Source organism: Ceratotherium simum, chromosome 4, assembly GCF_057802395.1.
Source record: "Ceratotherium simum simum isolate JZ-2026a chromosome 4, ASM5780239v1, whole genome shotgun sequence".
Classification (NCBI taxonomy): Eukaryota; Metazoa; Chordata; class Mammalia; order Perissodactyla; family Rhinocerotidae; genus Ceratotherium; species Ceratotherium simum.
The window spans coordinates 52,466,855-52,477,446 of record NC_141903.1 but is presented as its reverse complement, the minus strand read 5'-3'; the positions used below and the strand labels follow the sequence as shown (position 1 = coordinate 52,477,446).

The 10,592-nt window shown below is 37.1% G+C and overlaps 1 long non-coding RNA gene across 1 annotated transcript in view; it reads right to left on the bottom strand.

The window, feature by feature from the left end:
• The window catches only part of LOC147917292 (uncharacterized), a 98,702-nt gene continuing 88,110 nt past the window's right edge, over positions 1 to 10,592 (bottom strand). The window contains exons 3-4 of the long non-coding RNA XR_015552082.1: positions 4,565 to 4,616; positions 1 to 894 (exon numbers count right to left, since the gene is read on the bottom strand). This is a non-coding gene — a long non-coding RNA (uncharacterized LOC147917292). The remainder of the gene's footprint in view (positions 895 to 4,564; positions 4,617 to 10,592) is intronic.

The following is a 10,592-nucleotide window of genomic DNA, read 5'->3' as shown; positions in this document are numbered from 1 at the left end:
ATAAAAGTCAATTTTTGACATTCAGGACATAAGCCAACAATAAGAACATATAATCATTAAAAGTCTTCAAATTATATGTTAAATATTAAAATAGCAAAGAATGTAAATAATTCACAGTGCACTTTTCTGATCTTGTGGTAATTACTCCTAGAAATAAATATTGCCAGTTAATAAACTTGAACTAGATAGAGCCTATCATGGGTTGATGTGGAGAGCAAAAGTTTGTGAAACATCCCAATCTAAAAAAATTATCAAGTATTGCAGCAGAGAAGATCCTGGTATGTCATTGATTGCCTCTTGCATAACAGAAAAGCCACTTTTGAAGAAGCACTTTTATTCACAGATTCACATTGTATCTTTTATCATTCCCCTTTAACAGTCATGCAGCGAAGTTCAGAGAAACGTAATCTAATTAAAGTGGGTATAAAAATGGCTCCAAACAGTCTTAGGAGTGATCCCGCTAAAGAATAAAAAGAAGAGACCATTTTCACATTTATGAAAATTTAACTGAGAGTGACTTGCATTTTATTCTTTTCTGACTCAGAGAGCAACCTGGCAGGAGGATTTCTTTGGTTTAACTCTGGAGCACATTTAGACTAAAATGGACTTTGAGATTTTACATTTGATATTGCTGAACATGTCATCTCTATGCCTCCTGATGTGATGACGCTCTGATAGTCTCGCTGCATGGTTTTATCAGTTCCTAAAGAGGAAACTTGCAGTTTGGCTTTGGGAACATAATATTTATTGGCCTTCTCGGCTTGGAATCTGGTGCTGATGATACTGTATTTGGGCTGGAGACCTTCTGTGTCCTCTGGCCAAGATGCAGCTGTCAAAGCCGCATCATTGTTATTGGCGCTAAGGTGCAGATCATTCAAGCCGGCTCTTCAGATGCTGGAAATAAAACTTGCTGTTAGATTCCTTGAGTCTGTTCCTCCATAAAAAAACACAAGAGTTTTTTGTTTTTTTTTTTTTTTTGAGTTGTTTAATTGCTATATCGTATACCTGATCTTTGAAAAGAGGCATTTGGGATTTTCAGGGATCTCTATCCAGAGAAGAGTTGTGTGCTTTGAAAGAGAGGGAGGTGGAGAGAAACTAAGATTACCAAGCAACCATTATATGCCATATTAGGTATTTTACATATGCCATTTTATTTAATCCTTGTAACAACCCTTGTCAAAGAAAAATTGCACCAGACAGGTTAAATAGGCAGGGATGACTTTAAGACTATTGCAATAGGGGTCAATATTACTGCAATGAGGGAGAAAGACTGAACTCAACTCAGCTGAAACAAAAGACAGGGAGATTTTAGTGCTGTGGTGAGCTAGTGGAAATGACCTTCAGTGGAGGAGGTTATGTTGGTCAACGAGATTAGGCCCTCTGTTTTTGCTGATTGGTCCTTTTTGAAGTTAGGCTCCTCCCCTCCCTCAGAGATTGGGAGATAGGAGCAGGGGTGCCATCTTTCTTGATGATTATCGTTCAAAAAGATGGCTCCGGGTTGAGAAAGACATTCCTGGGTTGTAAAACTGGCAAGAGGCTGAGAGAAGATTTACGTCTCAAAGGATAGAGACAGAATTTATAATTGAAAGGTTTCTAAAGTAAAAGCTTTAAGAAAAGGGAGGCCGGAGTCCTATAGTCGGGAAGAAATCTGTCTAAACTTTAGTCAAGCTGAAGGGAACACTAAGGCCATCTTGATCACCTAATTTAAGGTAAATATTTATTCCCCTTGTTACCAAGAGACTGAGGCTTGGAGAGGTTAAGATTACTTGCCCTGGATCTCCCAACTAATAAGTGACAGAGTTGTAACTTGACGACAATTCTGATCTGCTCCAAAACCTGTGAACTTCCCAATACACTTCAGTTTTGTAAAAATCCAGGTGAGGGTAGAACATTGGCCACGTTAAAAGTAAGTTTCACAGGCCGACCTGGCGGGGCAAGCGGTTAAGTGTGCGCGCTCAGCTGGGGTACCTTTAGAGTAAGAGCCGTCTAATCTGCTGCCTGTTATGTTCCTTAGTTCAAGTAAGGCTTCTTACAGGCTGCAAATGATTCTCTTAGGATATTTGTGAAATGGCTTTAGGAAACGCCCATTTTTCCTTCTTAAATGAAAATCATTTGTAGTACTTAGAAGTTAAGGCACCACTTTTGATAAGGGGAAGAAGGAAAGTTAAAATAACGTCAACTATTTATAAAGAAAGTTTCTTTCATTAAACTCTTAAGAGAAACAAGGTATGAAAAAGAAGTCAGGGGCTCTGAAGGATAAGGGGCAATTCTGTTGCGTATCAGACTTGGCAGCTGGGGAAGCGTCACCAGGCTGATTCATGTGGCGGGCTATAAACCAATGGCCCAGGGAGACTGAAGTCTTCTTCCCAGTTGGTTAATGATCAAGTTTTTAGCTTCTAAGAATGGAAGAAAATATAAGTTTCTCTGCACAGACTCAGCATCCATGAAAATATTTAGCATTTTTCACTTTAATAATATTAGTCTTGATTTTTAATTTATCAAATGACACCCATCTATTTTTTCAGGATTTCTGATGACGGTAAAACATACCTCTTACCCTCCAGGAAAATCCTTTCTTGAATTTAGTAGCTGCCAGAGTTATACCTTCACTTTTCCCAGTCATGCATTTACTATAAGAAAAGTAGTCAATGTTGCTCATTCTTCCCTGCTTTTAATCTTAGGATGTATGAAAGACAAAAGACTCCTTTGCTTTGCATAATGAATACATCAAAAGCTTAGAAAATTCCCGTCAAGTGTTCTAGTCATGGCTATCAGTTATTTATCTCAACTTTTCAATAGAATGGTGATTACTTGCTTTTCATCTACCAAAAGGATCACTCTTTTGTAATAGCATTAATGAGCTCCTGGTTGGATTTTAATTGTCAGGAAATGATGTCCTTAGGATACCTTGCAGGAAATATCTTAAAACATCTTTATTTGAATATGCCAATGTTCTGGTAAACTTCAGACAGGAAAACTAAAAATGCTGTTATTATTGTTGAGGAAATAAAATGGAAAGTGTAAAGGAGACACTTGTTTTATTTTATGAGGTACAAGGAGCCATTAACACGTACTATAAACACTAGAAGGAAGATTGTAGATTGTATTAAGCATGTCTATTTCAAAAGGAGACCAGAATTAAACTAAATGTACATGCACAGCTTCAATTTTTTTAAGAGTTTGAGAAAATAGAAAGCAGAATTAAAGAAGGTACATGGACATTATCAAACACATTTAGTGTAAATTAGCATTTAGTTATAATAGTATCCTCAGGCCATTCTTACCTGATATCTGCAAATGATGCCAATATTTGTGGTGAGATTGCATGGAAAATTTTATCATTGTCTGTTCAAAATATCTTTTGCATTTATTTTTAGTCTTTGACACTTCTTTTAAAAAGTCTTATAATTATATCTAATCTTGTATATGATAATCTCTTTCTGGAAAAACTTATACTGAAAAGACACAATTTTTATTAACATAAAAAACCTGAATAAAACCCTTTGATCTTAGCTTGATATTTCAAAACCAGGACAATGGCCTGACTTAAACAGCATTTCTTTTGGTGGTGGTTTGTTTTCAAATTCACAGTGGTTTGCTACAAGGTGATATATTTAAGGGCTTTGAATTTATAAAATGTTTGTCCTTCTAGAAGCAAATACCAATTTAGAAGTATCACAGCTATCTTGAAATAAGGATTACTGTTTCTCTCGTGATAGTGGCGTCTGAATTATAGGTCCTTCCAGACATAACCCTACAAATAACAAGATCTTTCCAATGAAGTTTTTCCAATCAATGTTTTGAAAGGAAGACTTAAAATTTACATTTCCTTGTACAGCTTTGTTCTTTCAGGTGATTCCCTTAAATGGACTACAGAATTTCTAAATTTTCAGGAAGAATAAACTTTACAAAAGTAAACAGACTACACCTTGATGACTTGTAGAGGGGATGGGACACTGCGATATCACTTATTTGGACACGATGATCAGTTTAATCCTTACTAGCCCGTCTGCCTCCTAATCCCAGGCAGTTTTGATGTGTCCTGGAAAAGTTGGAGCTATAGGAAGTCTTAAAGGTGAGGATTTCTGATAGCCCAAATTATTAAGCAAGACCCAGTGTTATTGTGACCCTAGAAGGCATAGAAATAGATGTTTTAGAACTTAGAGATTATTTGGGCCAAATTCTCCATTAAACATGAAGAACCGAAGCCAGGACTCTTAAGTTCTGGTTAAGTGGGTTATTGCAGTATAGCTGCTTTTCCTTATTATTCCAAAAGTGGAAAGTAAGTCATATATGAAATTTGATGTGACGTATGTTGGAGGGCCGGTATAGAAGTGGTTCGGGTGTACTCACTGATTCCTCAGTGCAAAGTGAAGGCAAGTCAAATTCCTTTTCTCATTTCCAAGCTTGTCAATCGGTGGCTGGACAAGGAGTCCAAACCCCAGTTGTAATCAGGGAACAAGCTGATAATGCAAAAGAAGTTGGATGTTTGTGCAAGAGAAAGGCAATAGGGAGTGGTGAGCAGGGCCCTTTGAAGACTCTCAGGGACCATAGACAATCTTACCTTCAGAAATCCTTCCCACGTGACATCACATAGGTTAAAGTACTCCCACATCCTACATGAAATAGAATTTGCAGTTAAACGTTTAGATGGATATTTAGAATTTCTTTTTGAAGTTATTTGGCTACAAATAATGGATTTGATTGACAGTTGTCTGTAATGTCTTCATAATCATACGGACTTCATAATCAGAATAAATAAAATCTTTAAAAAAAAAAAGAAAAAAAATGTAGGAATTTTTGCCAAGTGAGAAAACTGTTTTCAAGTGTAATAAATTTTATATATATAATAAATTAAGATGAATTAAATTAGCATAATGGTACATTTTGTAAGCATGTAATTAAGTTCATTGCCTTTATTTTGTAAAGGGTTTTTTTGTGCGTGTGTGTGTGTGCGTGTGTGTGTGTGTGTGTGAGGAAGATCAGCCCTGAGCTAACATCCATGCCAATCCTCCTCTTTTTTTTTTTTTCCTGCTGAGGAAGACTGGCCCTGAGCTAACATCAGTGCTGATCTTCCTCCATTTTATGTGGGACGCCGCCACAGCATGACCTGACAAGTGGTGCGTTGCTGCGTGCCCGGGATCCGCACCCGGGCTGCCAGCAGCGGAGCACGCGCACTCAACTGCTCTGCCATGGGGCCGGCCCCAACAAAGGATTTTTTTTAAATATATCATTTTGGGGGAATTAAGGGAGTCTCAAAATTATTGTTGGTTACTGAAAATCTCATAGGCCCTATTTACTCTGCCATATATCCAATGGAAAAAAAATACTCATCATGGAGGCATGTGACCAGCAGGAAAGCACATGGCCTTCCTAAAAGCATTAATATGAGAAATATTTAAAACTACTCTGCCAGGTAGGCTGAACTACCATGTGCCTGATAGCTCACTCACCTTACCCCAGGTATGCCCAATCTCATTATGAGTACAGAAGTCTTCACAGCACTTATGACTACTGTGTTAGTTTCCTATTGAAGCTGTAACATATCACCACAAACTTAGTGGCTTAAAACAACACAAATGTATTATCTTCTAGCTCTAGTGATCCAAAACCTAAAATGAGTTTCACTGGACTAAAATTAAGGAGTCAGTAAGGCTGTGTTCCTTTCTGGAGGCTCTAGAGTAGGAGCCTCCTTTGCCTTTTCCAGCTTCTAGAAGCAGCCTGCATTCCTTGGCTCACAGCCGCTTCCTCCATCTTCAAAGCCAGCAATGGCCAGTTGAGTCTTTCTCACATGGTCCTACTTTGATACTTGCTCTTCTGCCTCCCTCTTCCACATTTAATGGACTCTTGTGATTATATTGGATTCACCTGAATAGTCCAGAATGATTTCTCATCTCAAGGTCAGTTTATTAGCAACTGTTATTTCATCTGCAACCTAATTCTCCTTTTCCAATGTAACCTAACGTATTCATGGATTCCCGGGATTAGGTTGTGGACATCTTTGGAGAGCCATTATTCTGCCTACCACAACTAGAATTGTTTTACTTTTTTGTTTATTTGTTTTTAACTGTTTCCTCCCACTGGAATATTACCTCAGTGAGAGTGGTAATCATGTCTGTCTCTTTCGCTTGCTAGTGCTCAAATATTGGTTGAATGAAGACTGAATAAATGAATGGAAAAGTATAAAGTATCTAACGTGCTGTTTGTTATGATTTTAGGGTACACAATTAGTACTACACCTCATACCTATGTTAGGAACCATTTGAGATTTACACAAAGGTCCAGCATAAGGATATCAATATGTCACCTTTATTAGTGATGAGAGCTAGATCTCTATGCAGATCTAGGCCATACACTCCTGCAGATAGTCCTCTTGGATTGGAAACAGTCAGCCATCAAGTCTGAAGCTGTGCTGGACAAAAGCCTGCTTCTGCCACAGGTACAACCCTTGTAGTGTCAGGAGATAATCCATGAGAATACCTGCTCTGCGGGCAGAGAGATCTACAAAGAGTAGGGAGTTGAGCCAAGCATGATCATCCCTTATTCTTCCAAATTCACCAATTACATAACTCATGCTGCTTCTCACAGGAAAGAGTGAGGGGTTGGCAGAGAGAGGCCAGGAGTGTTATTCTATGGAGTCCCTCCCGTGGATGTTTGAGGTGAGAGGAAAGGCTCTAAGTTATCAGCCCTCATTCAACCACATGTGCAGTCTTTTTCTTTTTTCTTATTGATGAGCTTCCGGCTCTATGTTAGTGCTCCATAGATTACTACTGCCTGGGCTATTTTCAGACTCTTGAAAATATATTCTTTAATCTAGTTACATAAATGTAACATACTGTACCTACAGTCTATACATACGCCATGCTTATAACTTTCCTTTCATGGGCTAGAAAAAAATATCCTGACCAATCTAGAAATGCTTTCAAGTATACACAAGAAATCTTAAATATAAAATGACTCAGCATTGTTTTCATGATCTTTGTAGCTCTCCATTTAATAAATGGTAAAATCAATAATACGTAATTTAATTATAATATAATACAATATAATATAATAATATATTCCTGGGATTAGGATGTGGATATCTTTAGGGAGCTGTTATTCTGCCTATCACAACTGCAATTATTTTACTTATTTATTTACTTGTTTCTATGTGTTTCCTCCTATTGGACTCTTAACTCAGTGATAATATGTAAGTAGAAATGGGAATTCGGAATCTTGGAAAATCTTTGAATTTTTGAACTTAAACCCGTATAGCTAAACCATTGATATTATGGATGAAAAATCTGAGTCCAAAAGGCATTAAGTGGCTTGCCCAAGTTCCCACAGCTCCGTGGTGGGTCAGAGCTAGAACCTGGGCTTTCTATTCAGTACTTTTCCCTCTTTAACTGTCTGTTTTATAGTGCATCCTTTTTTTTTTTTTTTGAGGAAGACTAGCCCTGAGCTAACATCCGATGCCAATCCTCCTCTTTTTGATGAGGAAGATTGGCCCTGGGCTAACATCCGTGCCCATCTTCCTCTACTTTTATATGGGAGGCCGCCACAGCATGGCCTGACAAGCGGCACATTGTTGCACGCCAGGGATCCGAACCTGTGAACCCTGGGCCACCGAAGCAGAGCACGCTCACCTAACCACTATACCACCAGGCTGACCCCTAGTGCATCCTTTTTTTTTATGCATGTGGTATAATTTTGATAATGTTTCACAATAATTGATTGAATTCATAGGATGTGAATAGTATGAAAATTGTAACATTTAAGTATATAATACTATAATTAACAAATCGGAATATATTTAGAGTGATATAAAAGCAGTTGAATACATTGTGACTTTAGTAAATAATCCTTTTCCAAGCAGTTCGCCTATTTTAAAGCCCAGGTTATCTGAGAAAACTGCCATTTGGCCAAAAGTTGGATATATTTCCAAGATCCATGAATCTTCCTAGTGCCCCAAGAATTTGGTTTACATATATTATATTAGAAGATAATTATAAAGAACAATTCTCTGACTTAATGCCTTACTTTCTCAGGTAATCAGTTTCTTCTTTGTGCTAAATATGTCTATAATATTATATTAAATAGCAATATTAAGTCCACTGAAAGAAATGGCCAAAGAAGTAAATGGCATGTGTTATTATTATATTCAACTATTAATATTGAGCAACTTGTTAGAATTTTTATTAAAGTCATACATAGAAGTACAGAATGTAAAATATGTAATTGGAACTAATTTAGTCTTCTGAGAAAGAAAGTGTTATAGTAAAAATTACTTGCTTTTTTCCAGAATTGACTTGGGTTGAGGGGTATGGCAATTATATTGGTTTCCTATGTCTGATCTTCTGTAAGCAGCAACCTTGTTAAACTTTTGAGCTCTGCATGCCTTGCCTTTATAATAAATTATAGGACTTTATTATGAGTGCCCAAAGCACTAAGGAAGAGCCCTCAAAGCTGCTTTGATTTCATTGTTTCATATTTATATCCTTTGTGACTCAATGAAAAATACATAAACACCCACACACGTGACATAATTGGGTAATAAGTAAGCTATAAATGAATGTTTCCCAGATGCATTCGTAAGTTAAAATTAAATGAAAATATTCTTATTTATGGTAATACTTCATATAATATTTAGTATAATTTCTGTTGAGGAATACTGTATATTAACAAACCCTTATCGACATGATCTGCAGTTTCCTTTCTGAGCTAGTACTACATCATTTTGCACTATCATATTCTTCTTACCATGTTAAAAACAAAGCAACACAAGTGAAAGTAGTGGTGATGTGTTGGAAAATCAAAATAAATTAAACTGCTTGATATTTTTCCTTTTTTTATTCTTTATGTGTGAACATTCCAGAAAATGCACTATTTTTTGAAGTTTGTTCCTGTCACCCCTTCCAAACTCTTTTCATATTGAAGAGTAAATAGAAAGAATACAGGGAGGTGTTTCTAAAGTGTTGCTGCTTTATTCACATAGGCCTCTCTGGAGAGTAGACCCTGAAGCCATCTCTGCTCCCCTCCAACCAGCTGTGCACCAGGAGGACCACTGCCCTGCATGGAGGACTGAACATGGAACTGGCTCCAGGTCTCAGCAGCAGCAGGGATTAGTCAGCCTCCAATACCTCTCATCTGCATCTCTATCACAAATGTAAAAGAAAAAGCATCTCCAGAAATATTCCAACATGAAGAAATATCAATCACAAATGGAAAAGTCTAGAAGCCTTTTCATAGTCATTATCTTCTCCCACGTTCTTGCTACATTCATTCAACAAATATTTGTTGGGCCCTTTCTTTGTCCAGCTCCATTCTAAATCCCTCACCTTCCCTGACTTTGTGACCAGCAGAGATCTGTCTTCCCACCTATGTGACCGACCAGTCACATCTTGTTCTTTGAATCTAAGTGAATGCCACCACTTTTGTCTTTAACTCTTATTACTCTTCTGTATACGTCCATTGGGGGGGAAAAAAAAACATGGTTTCAACTATCTCCTCCATAAACTACCATCAGACACCTGCAGAGCATTAGCACTTTATCATAGGAATTTATGTGTTGTTCTTCCTTCCTTCCCCAATTGCATCACCAACTATAACCCCTTAAAGACCAAACTCCCTCTTATTCTTCCTTGTGTCACCAGTGGCTGGCATAATTCCTGGAATGAATGTAAGGCTTAATACCTGGTTGTTGGATGAATAAGTAGAATGCATGAGTGAGTGAATGAATCATGATTCCTGTGAATTTTCTCTGTCCCAGGAAATGTGCTGAGAGCTGAAGGTGAGAAAGATGGACGTAGTTCATTTGCTCAGCAAATTTACAGCCTAATAATAATATCTGTAACCATTTCACCCATTGTTTGACAATTATTTTAACGTTAAAGTGTTTTAATATAATGCAATGTTGAACATCTTACTAAAAAATGGTTTTTCTGCCCTAATAATTTAGAATAGCTTTCCTGTGGTAGAATCAATGGGTCAAAAGGTATGAACACTTTAAGCTTTAATTATTCATTAGCTCCTTCACGTTTCACGTAAAATAAGGGAGCTGTAACTATTGACAGATTCTCATTAATGTTTTTAGCTAGAGGAAAGATGCGTTTTTAAGGGAAATATTATAGTCATGTATATTTTATTTTTGGTCAAATCATTTTTCCTGATTTTTTTTCTGGTTATCTTTGATCATTTGTTTTTGAAAACTTCTGAGGAAGCTCATGTGTAACTTGACAAAAATAATGATTCAATTAATAAACTCATGTAGGACAGATTTGCATAGAAATCACAAAGCTGTTTCTTACACCTGTGTATTTTCAATTTTCTACTTAGCCACTGGCTGCAGACAAAATTTCAATGCCGTCTGTCACATATGTAAGCTCTTTCTTCTTGCTTAGTAATAATCTAGACAGATGATGACATTTGACTTCAAAAGAAATGGGCCTGATATGAGCAGTGTGCAGTATTTCCTTTGTGAAGAACTTGTAATATCCTTCCTCATCTGGTTCTCTCCATGACTCTGGGCTCTTTATCTGAAAAATGAACCACCCTATTTAGAATCAAGAGAGTATTCGTTAAATTTGAATGTCAGAAAGGAAACTTTATAA